Below are 12,810 nucleotides of genomic sequence, written 5' to 3'. Positions count from 1 at the left end.
GAGGAATAAATGTGTTATAACGTTATAGTTCAGTATGGCGTACCACAAGGCTCAGTACTAGGACCGTTGCTGTTCACTGTGTACATGCTACCCTTGGGAGATATCATTAGGAAGCATGGAATTAGTTTTCACTGTTATGCTGATGATACTCAGCTCTATATTTCTTCACGCCCTGACAAAACTTACCAATTCACAAAATTAACGGAATGCATAGCTGATATAAAAAATTGGATGACTAGTAATTTCCTACTACTTAATTCTGAAAAAACAGAGATTCTAATTATTGGACAAAAAACTTCCACACGTAATAACCCAGAATACTGTCTAACAGTTGATGGCTGCTCTGTCAAGTCTTCGTCGTCGGTTAGGAACCTGGGTGTGCTCTTTGATACCAATCTTTCATTTGAAAGTCACGTGTCTACTAGTATCTGTAAAACCGCATTTTTCCATCTTAAAAATATATCTAATTACGTCATATGCTCTCATTGACAAATGCGGAACAATTAGTTTATGCGTTCATGACATCAAGGCTAGATTATTATAATGCTCTTATGGGTGGTTGCCCTGCACACATAATAAACAAACTACAGCTGGTCCAAAACGCAGCAGCTCGAGTTCTTACCAGAACCAGGAAGTATGACCATATTAGCCCCGTTCTGTCAACACTGCATTGGCTCCCTATTAAATATCGTATAAATGTTAAAATATTGCTGATTACTTACAAAGCACTAAATGGTTTAGCTCCGCAGTACTTGAGCGAGCTCTTATCACATTATAGTCCTCCATGTCTATTGCGATCTCAAAATTCCGGACAGTTGATAATACCTAGAATATCAAAATCGACTGCTGGCGGTAGATCCTTTTCCTATTTAGCACCAAAACTTTGGAACAGTCTTCCTAACATTGTCCGGGAAGCAGACACACTCTGTCAGTTCAAAGCTAGACTAAAAACACATCTCTTTAACCTGGCATACACATAACACATTATAGACTTCTATAATTCAATGTTAGGCTGCATAGATTAGGTCAGCTGGAACCTGGAACACTTCCCATAGTTAGTGGCCCCTAAGTTAATATCTAATGATCGTTGCGATGGAAGTGAATCAATCAAAACTAACTTTAGCTGGACAATAACTTTATTCTAGAGCTGCTATAAAGCCAAAAATTTCCTATTGTCCTATTATATATTATATATATTATATATTATTTCCTATTATAATTTCCTATTATCACTGTAAAGCCGCTTTGGAACAATCTACATTGTTAAAAGCGCTATATAAATGAAGATGACTTGACTTATATTTTTTGTTGCTGGTGTTTATTTTATGAATAAAATAAATATTAAAATAAATATTTTTATGGAGTAACCATTTTATAAAAGCAATAAGCGCCACGAAGCCGTGTTTTACAGTGGATTTAGAACAGCTCCGCGTCGTGCCTAACAACGCTCCTATAGCTGTTCTAAATACACTGTAAAACATGGCTTCATGGGGCTTATTGCTACATAAAAGCACCATATTACAGCTTTTTGGAAACCCGATAGCTCTGTTTGAGAAACAGGCATTTAAATCTATTCACTTATTAATATTTGTGATCTGATCATTGAGTCAGTGAGTCAACACTGAATCAGTCCGATTCATGGATGAATCATTGTTAATGTTTATTCTTGGACACCATGTCAAAAAAATCTTTTCCACTCTTCCATTTGGTAAAGTGGCTTATGAAAGGGAGATTTTCTTTAAATAAATGCCAATGTCAAAGCTTTCGCTATTTCATTTCCCCTTTCCCCATCAGTCTGTAAGTGGAAAACAGGATAAGTCAGAGAGGGTTGCGAATGGCGGGTGACCATGCAGCTCTACTGTCTTAATTTGGAGGAACAGTGCACTCTCCTAAAACACAGACAGGAGAGGACAAGAGAAAGACAGTCAGAGACTGACACATGAATGACAGACTTGTGAGTGCAGAGAGCCATTCATTAAACCTACCTAAGGTTTGATGAGCCAGAAGTGACTGCGCAGATGTGCCAATTTGCCAACTGTTCAATGGCCCTAGTGTAATTATTAATCATTAAAATGATAGAAAGTTTTTTTTTTTTTTTACTTTTAACCGGACAATGTTAATTGAAATAGATGAAATAAATTTGAATGGTTAACGGAATAGCAGGGATAATTGTAGTTTCATGTTGTGACTCATTTCAAGTGACCAACCACAAGTTCTTTTCGCTTTTACAGGAGGTTTTAGAGCAGTTTTCCTGAAAAAGAAGATACCACAATTACATGCTGGAGTGAAAACAATTTGCATAATGCTGTGGCAGACTCCGTGAAGACTTGAAAACAGCAGAAAAATTGCAGAAAATGCATATAGGCTTTGGATTTTTCATCATAGTTCTGGCTGTCCAAAAGGACTATTTCACATAAATTTGAAAAAATAAAATAAAAATGATATACCATGATGTATTTTTTCAGGACTCTTTCATGAATAGAAAGTTTAAAAGAACAGCTTTTATTTGAAATATAAAACACTGTAAATGTCTTTACTGTCACTTTTGATCAATTTAATCTGCCTTTGCTGAATAAAAGTTTTCAAAAAGCATTTTAATTATCCATACTTTCTCTATAGGTCTCCCTCCTTAACTATAAAAAACACATTCTGGTGAGTTAGGAATCGGATGGAGGCTTGGATTTTTAGTTCACTGGTTTAAATGCCTGACCCACATTCCAATCATGTAGCTGTGTTCAGATGTGGAGAATCAAATGGGGCGAAAGCAAGTTTGTCAGTTGCTCGTCACGCTAGACACACTTCCCTGGAGAATCAAAAGACATTGTAGTAAGTTAGAGATAGTCTTTTATCTTTCATTCAATGTTTTCAGTTTAGATTATTGCAACACTGTGTTTTAATAATCAATGAATGTAAAAACTGTAATTCAGGTAAACAGTAAGACCTTTTCAAAAAGGTCACAGAATTTCACACCCATTAATACTGACTAAGACTATTGATTTGGAGTATTGATTAGGATCGTACTTTCCTTCAAATATGCTGTTGAAGCACAATGAATAATATATTTCAACAATCCTACTTCTTCAGAGTTCAGACTAAATTTATTTTCTGACTTCACTAGATTTTTATTCAGTATTACCAGAACAATTTATTCTTTGTTTCCTTGTATTGAACAATTCAAATTTCCATTGATTTTAAACAATGAAACATGTGCAGCGGCGCTGAATGCAATGCTCAAGGCTGCACAGACCTATCTAGAATATGGATTAGGCCATGTCTCCTATTGGAAGAACATTTCTTTAGCTTTTTTGTGACAAAAATAATATTCTGCAGTTCTAATATTCTTCACAATCATGTTCTGTACATACAATGGACACCATGCTTTTTATACGCAAATCATCAGTCACTTTTTGGTTAGAAGTGACTAGATAATGACTAGATTGTTATCATACCCTCAAGGGACCTGAGCAACAACAGAACACATTTCCCGGACGCAAGACGGTTAAAAGGGGTACAAAGGGCTGTTAAGAGTAACAAAACTGCATCATGTACAAATTGATTACATAAAAGCTTGTGAGGAAGTCTGCAGTTGTGTTTTTATATATTTCCATTGATTTTTCCTAAATCACATTGTCAGAATGGGGCAGGAGCATTTCATCTTCACCATTACAGTTAACAAGCTCTGTTTTCAAGACCCCTTTCATAGACACATGCATTCAGTCATGTATGTGCTTATGTATAAGCCAATAAACTTTCCTTGATCTATTTAGATCCATTACTTGTTAGTGAGCTACTGGACAAAGATGCCCTTCAAAAAAAAGCAGATAGAATGTCTATCTCACGGCACTATCGGGTAATGTGGAAGCATAATAGATGTGTTTGTATGTGTTTCAGTTGAAGATTAAAGAATGATAGCTAGGCTCAGATTTCAAAGAGAGTAAAGGGAGTGTTGTTTCTTTAAATATCCCCCAAAAAAACAACTTCTCTTCACTGTGATCTCAGTGCAGTCTATATTTCACATTAAGCAATACTCTTTTGTGTAATACATTTTAAAAAAGAAAAATAGGAGTGATCTAAATTCTGACAAATACAAAGACTATAATAGTACCATACCATACTACTACCAGTAGCCTACCATATACATACAACTACTATAATAGTTATCGGCCAATAAGAGATTCTAATTTCATTCACTGCAATTGGCCAATAGATAGCCTATTTCCAATATTGGATGTTTATTATATTTATTATGCATGCTCATTTACACTATTTTACACATAGATTACGTTTGGCATCATTTAACACCCTACAACACTGTAGGAGAATCACACCAAGATGTAAACATGGGAGCGATGTTGGCATCCAAAAAGATGTTTATTATAAGAAGATGTGCAAAATGTGGAAATAAATATGGTTAAGAGCATAAAAAAGCAAAGGCTATTAATAAAAAGAGTCTAAAAACAGTACCAACTCCCCTGCTCAACAAGAACTCCCCTCTTCAGAGTTTCACTGCACTCAAGCAGCACTGTACAATAACCTTGTTCAAATTGACTCTAACCACAATCCGTCCACTTGTCCCTTGCTACTGGCAGCCATCTTATATACATCTTACCCGCTCTTACTAATTTGAACATACCATTTTTTTAATAGTACCTCAACATATGCACTGAAAAACAAATGACATGATCAATAAATTTATGACAACATGTTTTATTCTCATTAAAATAAATTAAGCCATTTTAAACTCTTACGATTCAACTCATTTTTAAGTCAATTCAAGTTAATTTTCATTTTTTAAGTTTAAATGACTTATGCAGATGATTGAACTTAAAAATTTGAGCAAGTTTTTACAGTGTAATAAATAAATACATAAGGTGATTAAGAACAAGAGTAAAAAAAATATAAAAAGGATGGATAAAACGCACAAACGTTTTCATAAATTAGCTAAAATGAGTTCTCCCCTACAGGTTCGCACTTTCTTTAAGTCCACGCCCACTCAGCTAATGCAAAATATAAACCAGAAAACCCCACGTAATTATTATTAAATGCGTAAAAACAGTAAGAATACATTGATGGATATTGTACTGTATATGTGATGCAAACTTACAAATTGAAATTTAGTAAATTCATGAAGCAATTCAAATAATTTATTTTATTTGTGTGTGTGTGTGTATTATAATTTATGAATAAAATAGTACAGAATTTGTATATCTGCCATTTTTAGAATTTTAACAAGTCATATTCCATATCGAACAATACCAATATATTCTGATCTTTAATGCCATCTGATAACCATTATGGTACCGATATTTTGTGATTAATGACTCAAAATCTGCAGGGAAATTATGTAAATGACAGCTCTGACTGGCTGGTGGCACCACAGGAACTGTTATGCACTGCTCTGAGACACAAAGGTTGTGGATCCAAATGCAGAATTTATTTGAAAGGGTAATCCAAAGACGTAATCCGGATAACAGGCAAGAGGTCATAAGCACAAAGTAAGCAGTCCAAACAAACAAACAGGCAGGCAGGCAGGGAGGGAGCACAGGCAAAAGGGTAATCCAGAGACAGGCAAGAAATCCAAAACCAAGAGACATAAGACCAGGAAAATGCTCAGAGATGCAGTGTAAACAACTAACAAGACTTCGCAAGGAATGAATGTGAAAACCAGGCTTACCGGTATATGGGGTGAGCTATGAAAAGATTATGGGAAATTCTTTCCAGGCTTTCCTGTAGCTCAAACAGTAGAGTGTTGGCGCTTGCAACAACAAGGTCATGGGTTTGATTCCCAGGGAAAGCAAGAACTGATAAGAATGTTAATGTGTACCAGTACCTTGAAATGCAATGTATAGTCGCTTTGGATAAAAGCGTCTGCCAAATGTAAATGGGAAATGTAGTTTGTGGACGTGTGGTGATTGTCCGGGTTGGAGTGCCCTCTGGCTATCCTGGGCACTCTCAATGGTGATCGTTACACCTTCATTATAGTGACTATCCTAAGGCAAAGAAAAATAATAGTCCATTTCACACTTTTAAGGGCCCTTCAAAAAAATAAAATAAGGCACTGGTGAAACATCAACTGTAATATCAGCCCGTTCTCATCCCAAGGCGTCATATACTGACGCTTTTGACATTTCGTCTACATCGAACGCACATGGCACCCTTTAGCGTCAATATGAGAGTGAGACGCAGATAGATATGGGCCAGAAGGCGCCTCCTAGCGGTCTAACCCTAACCCTACCCCAGACCTAAACCTACCCATAACCGAACAAAGCTCTGTGCGTGTCATATTGACACTAAAGGGTGCCATGTGCGTTCGATGTAGACGAAATGTCAAAAGCGTCAGTATATGACGCCCTAGGATGAGAATGCGTTGGTAATATATACAGAAATATCTGCGATTTATGTGTTGCTTACAAAAACCTAATCAGCAGCAGGGATTGAACTGGACGATGCTAACAAGCCAAACCTTGACCCCTTGGTGTCACAACAAGACCTAAATAGACCTAAAAAAGTGTGAGACTAGCTCAGGTGGCTCAAATTAATGCAATATGGCGAGGATAAAACAGGCTCACTAGTCTGGAAACCCCAGTGAAACTCTGTTATCGGGCACAAAAGGACCAGAGCACAATAAACTGTGTCCCACAGACCAAGGTGTGTCGGTAAATTAAATGAGCTTTCACTAATTAAATGTGCCATATGCTCCTGTGCTCCTAAAACAGCATATGCTCTGGGAAACAGTTGTCTGTGAGAATGGAGCACAGAACTGTGTGCAAAGAGACACCACACCACTTGCGTATAGGGGATTTAGTTCATTTGATGTGCATCTGGTTTTAACTGGGTTTGTAGGAAAAAAACTAAGGCACTGTGATGTTGGATGAGCCCTGAGCCACTGCAGCTCTGCTGGGAACTGATCACATGTTAAGGGGGGCTTACATCTGAGGTCTGTTCTAGATGACAGTCATGCATCACACGCTTAAAGAAACAATGAAAATAAATCCTGTGGATTGAATTTAACATGCCATATATTAAAGCTGAAAGTTGTAAAAATTTTCCATGATGGACCAAGTGAAAAGAAATAGATCACTCGAGATTTTCGTGCACACTCTTACTTGCTTTTCAATGAAGGCTAATTAAACACCACTGTCTCAGAAGCTCTACAGAACATCAATTGTGCCTTTGTTGTTGGTCTGTCCTCACCAACTAAATGCTATGAAGCTCTGGTAGTCTGGTCGATTGTGTTCCCATGTACAAAAGCTAGGCTTCTCAATCAATGAGCTATCTAGCTCAGATGCATCAGCTGGGATTATCAGTGTTGGGACTTGCTTTGAGCCAGCCTAGAGTAAACCCTAATTAATGTCTGGCTTTTAAACAAAGCTCTTTTTAAGGATGATAAGATACAGAGGGTATTATGATTAATTCACAGTGAAATGAACTGATTTTAAGTTGTTTTTATAGCAGGGCTCCAAACTCATTTGATCAGTCTGTAAACTTAATTATAGTTCAGGTGCATAATTAGCATTAGAGTTTATCGTGGTTTGAGAAAATGGATCAGAGAAAAGCTATATGTGATGCTGGAAGCTATGACTAATGAAATGAAGTCGAAAGCACAGATGGAGTATTAATATTAATCAGGATCTGTCTGAAAATGGACAGATATTCAAATGATCTAATTAGCCATAGATCAAAACAAACAAACAAACAAACATCATAGTTTCTTCTAAATTTGTTACTGCCTTCAGCTTGTTATATTAATCTGGATATGCTTATAAGCACCTTAGTTACAAACTCTTCTCAGAGAACACAAATTGTTATACCCTGGATCATAAGTCGTACGGGTATATTTGCGGCAATAGCCAACATTGTATGGGTCAAAATTATCGATTTTTCTTTTATGCCAAAAATCATTAGGATATTAAGTATAGATTATGTTCCATGAAGATATTTAGTTAATTTCCTACCGTAAATATATAAAACATTTATTTATGTGAGTGAATGCAGCACAATCGCGAACATAAATGTAGAACTTTAAAGGCGATTTTCTCAGTGTTTCGATTTTTTGCGCCCTCAGATTCTAGATTTTCAAATAGTTGTATCTCACCCAAATATTGTTCTATCTTAACAAATCATACATCAATGGAAAGCTTATTTATTCATCTTATTTATTCATCTTAGCATTTATTCACATATGTAACCCAGTTCCTTGAGAAAGTGTTGACACTATGGGAACGCTTCTGCGTGACCAGTGTCTGAAGCACATGTGAAAACATGCCAATCTTGATTGGCTGACATGACGTCAGGTGACGTAGCGTAGCGTGTCAGTAAGACCATAAAAGGGGACCTACGTCATAGAATCCCCTGCTTATTTGTCTTCAGGAAGCCATATGTCTGTTTGCATTTGTGTGATATCGTTCATCATATTGTTTGCAGAAGCGTTCTTATAGCATCAACGCCATGATGCAGCATCGAGTTCCATTCGAAAAGGAACTGCTTCTATTTTGTATTTTTCTCATTTCATTTAGAAAAATATATTTTACAAATAAAAGTTTACTTGATAATTTAACATGAATTTGAATAACTATAACTATAAAGTTTTAAAAATTGTTCTAATTCTATAAGAATAACAAAGTACTGTACAAACCACAACTATTACGATAACGTCACAGAGGAACAATATTGTTGGAATGACATTCATAATGACTTTTTCTAGGTGAACAATAAAAACTTTGACAGCCAATCAGAATCCATCCGACTTAAAAGAACTCGAGCACAATGTGATTCTCTGACTCGCTCATACATGTTTCTTTCCAAAATTAATCCGTGTTTTAATGAACTGGTTTCAGTGATCCAATGATTCACTCATAACATGTTGCCACCTGTTGTATTGGCGTAAAGATGTAAAAAGTGTAAAAGTTCCAAGGCTGTTGGACTGTGTATCAGCAATATTGGAAGGCCTCTCATCCAATCAAATTTGAAGAACCAATTGTATAATGTGCAATAGCAGATCTTCTTGGATATAAACATAATTTCATATAAAATGACCCCATACTAAATCTGAACCAATAGAGCTGTGTGCACTTGGACTGTGAAGGATTACTGGCCTATTTTTGCCACAAAGCTAGCCCATATCTTTATATCTGTCTGAATTATATGTCATACCCTCCATAAAACAGACTACAGAGATAGCAATCATTCAAAATTTATCATAACAGAGCTCTCTGATTATATTTACAGAATTCAATTATTCTGACACAGACAGATGGACTGCTTGTCCAGGAGAGGGCTGTCATTTGTTACCTTCAACAGTTGTGTCAGGCTGAAGGGCTTCTGGAACTCAACTTCTGAGGCTACAAACAAAAGAACAAAAAATATGATGGCCTGGAGTTATAATCATAATCAAATTTGCTAAGTGATGCAGGGTCTGCTTACATAATGTATAAGCAATCTCAAATTTACTGTAGTTATGAGTATATGAATCTGCAAAGTCTAATAGTTCATAATCATTAATGTTAGAAATTAATAATTCGCTGGATTTTAACGGGTGGAGACCCCTAAATGGGTCACAAGTCTGTTCTAAAAGGGTCTAAATGCCATTTATAAAATGCAACTAAGCTGTGTAATCTAATATGATTACATATCATGCATAGTTAGTAAAAAAAAAATATCACCCATATCTTGAAACCAATATTATCGATTTGACTGTACTGTACAGACACTATTGACTTTTGTACACTGGAAGAAATTTTTTTTTATTTTCTGCCACAACATTATCTGTTAAGTTTCTCCTAAAGTTTAACCCTAAAACACAACACAATGCATTGGGTATTTCAAAATATGAATATGATCCCTGTGAAAAATCAATACAGAAAATTCCTTCATAGTGACAATGGGCCCTATTTTTATGGGTTTTTCTTGGAGTGTAGAGCTGCTTATGAACTTTGCAACATTGACTCTTACTGAACAGAACTGAATCAACAATGGATCTGGTTTGAGCTGAATAATGACTCTATTGTCTTAAGTAGAGCTTTTTTTTTTAGCTGAAACTGCGTTGTTTCATAATTGATGAACTTTGCAACATTGACACTGTTATTGAACTGAAGTGACTCACTATTAAGCTAATTGAGCTGAACAATGACACTATCTTAGAGCTGTTTTTTCCCTGTCTATTACTATGAAGTTGCTCACTTTTTATTGAAGTTAAAACAATTTGTTTTGTATAAAGCACTATATAAATGTGACTTGACTTGTGTTGTTGTCAAAATCTGCGTGTCCACTCAAACAGTATTCTGCTGCAAATCCATGTGTCACTTGGTAGAGACAAATTAGGCAGATGCTATCATGAACAGGCTGTTCATCCTCGAACACCTTTAGAGAGAAGGAAACCAGATTGTCATGTTAATATTACTAATTAGTAATATCAATACATTTCAGTGTTTGAGTTTAATGTCATTTTTTCCCCTCTTCTACAATAAACGTATGAGTTCTAGTTATACTATCTGCTGATTATAAGTTATGCTATCTTCTTAAGGTGAGTTTATTAACAAATCACTACTTTTTTTTCAGTTTATTCAATGTTATATTTGCAAGCGTAGTACACAATTTAGCTTACGCTCAACAGCGTCTGAGCACAGCCACTTTATTGGCTCGCCTTCCCGCTCATTGGAGGTCAACACCATTTAACAGATGCAGCTAATAGCAGGTGCTTGAGGACACCAAACAATATACTTTCTCATAAAAATAAATTATTAGTGAAATTTACTGTCCTCTAAAAGGCTCAGGAAAAATCCTAGCTTGACAGTTTCATCACCTTCACTATAGATATTACAGTGAACCAGTTTAGTGCTTTGTTTCAAGGAAGTCCTAGAGAGAGCTATCCGTTAGCATTTCCATTCATTTCAAGGGCAGTGGCTCGGCTAGAACAAGAAGTATGCAACTTGTAAGACAAAGACTGTGCTTTTAAAATGCACATATGGTAAAAGTCGTTATGCTAAATGTTAGTAAAAATATTTGTAGCATACTAGGATACGTATATGGACTCAAATATGAAATAGACATTGAAAACTCATAAAACATGTCCTATATGATGATTCCAGTATTCCACAATACCCATCACTCCCTCAGAGACATTTCAGTCAGAGAGTTTTCCTTTCTCCCATGTGTGTGTGTAATGTCTGGGGTAATAAACACAAGGTAAATGTAGTCAAAAGAGTTCCCTGAGTGAAGTTGAGGCTGAATTATGGATGAGTTGTATGAGTTGTATGAGCTGTATGGAATTCATTGTGGATTTGCTGACAGTTCTGGTGCACCTTGATCCAGAGGGAGAGAACAAGAGAGAAAGAAAGAGCATTTGGGGAGAGAAGTACAGTAAATCCTCCCCCCCTCATCCTACTATAGTCACTGCGATATAGTGCTAACCCTTCACTAGTCCGTCCAATCGTTTCATCCACAGTGTGAATTTACTGCAGGCTATATTCCATAGTAGTTACCCACATTCATTGTTTTGTGTGTATATAGGCTATATTATCATTGTGAAATTTTTAATTGCAAAAATTACACACACCCGTTGGGTTTTCAATGTTTTATAGTATGGGGACATGATTTTTATACAACACAAGTTGTATATTCTATCCCAAAACCATAAACCTTCCCATCACAGAAAACGTTTTGAATTATTACATTTTCACACACACACAAAAAAAACACCACCAATGCACAGCATCCACCTGGATGATGCGACGGCAGCCCTATTGCGCCAGATCGCCCACACCAGCTTATTGGTGGAGAGGAGACAGAGAATATAAACACTTATATATTTCAACAACAAGATTTTCATCTTATAAAGTAAGTCACAACATTTATTTTCGCCTGTCAGTTGTTGCATTTACCAGAAGTTACAGTACGCTGCTTGTTCACTTTCCTTTGCAATAAGCATAGCATGACAACTGTTAATATTCATCTTTTTATTTTTTTTAATAAATTTACATACTACAGATTTATCACAACAATTTTAGCATTTTGCTTGTAAAATGTATTAGTTAGCTGTGCTAGTGGTGCATAACAATTTGCACGGCACGGAGCAATCCCCCACTGATTATTCCATGAATATTCCTTTTAAAAAGCAGACATTTCTTTACAATAGAGTTTAATCTGCCAAGTGTTGACACCTTTGCATATCTGGTTGACAATACATACTAAAAGTTCTCAAGAAAAACTACCACTCGCTCAACAGCATTGCAAATACCTCAGCAACCCTTAATTATTTATAAAAGATTATATTGTTTCTGTAATATATAATAGTCCCGTGTATATTGTAGATGTCAAGTTGGTATATAATGAGCTTATTCTCTCCATGTAATACAGTGGAACCAATTGTGTTCTGTGACACATCTGCTGGGAGTAAATTAATTAAAAGTAAATCAAACTTCCCATCATAATGGTGACTTCAAACTAAATTCTTCACACTATTATTACACAATGCGGTATATATGAAGAGTTCAGATGCAAAAGCCTCTAAGTGCCGTCTGAAATTTTCTTCTTGAATGGTCATTTTTAACAAGCTTGTATATTTAAGTTTAGTAATTTCACTTAAATAACAATGAAAATGACCTATTAATTGTCATTTAAGTGAAACTACTGAACTTAAGTATACAAGCTTGATAAAAATGATCATTCTAGAAGAAAATTTCAGATGGCACTTGCATCTGAACTCTTCATATGTTATTGTTTTTATAGTAATTTGTTTGTTATGACAGAATATGACCTACCCTGAATTACAGTAACACTCTGAATACAATATTTTATTGCGAGAAATAACAT

Source organism: Rutilus rutilus (assembly GCF_951802725.1).
Source record: "Rutilus rutilus genome assembly, chromosome: 5".
Taxonomy (NCBI): Eukaryota; Metazoa; Chordata; class Actinopteri; order Cypriniformes; family Leuciscidae; genus Rutilus; species Rutilus rutilus.
This window is presented reverse-complemented; position numbering follows the sequence as displayed.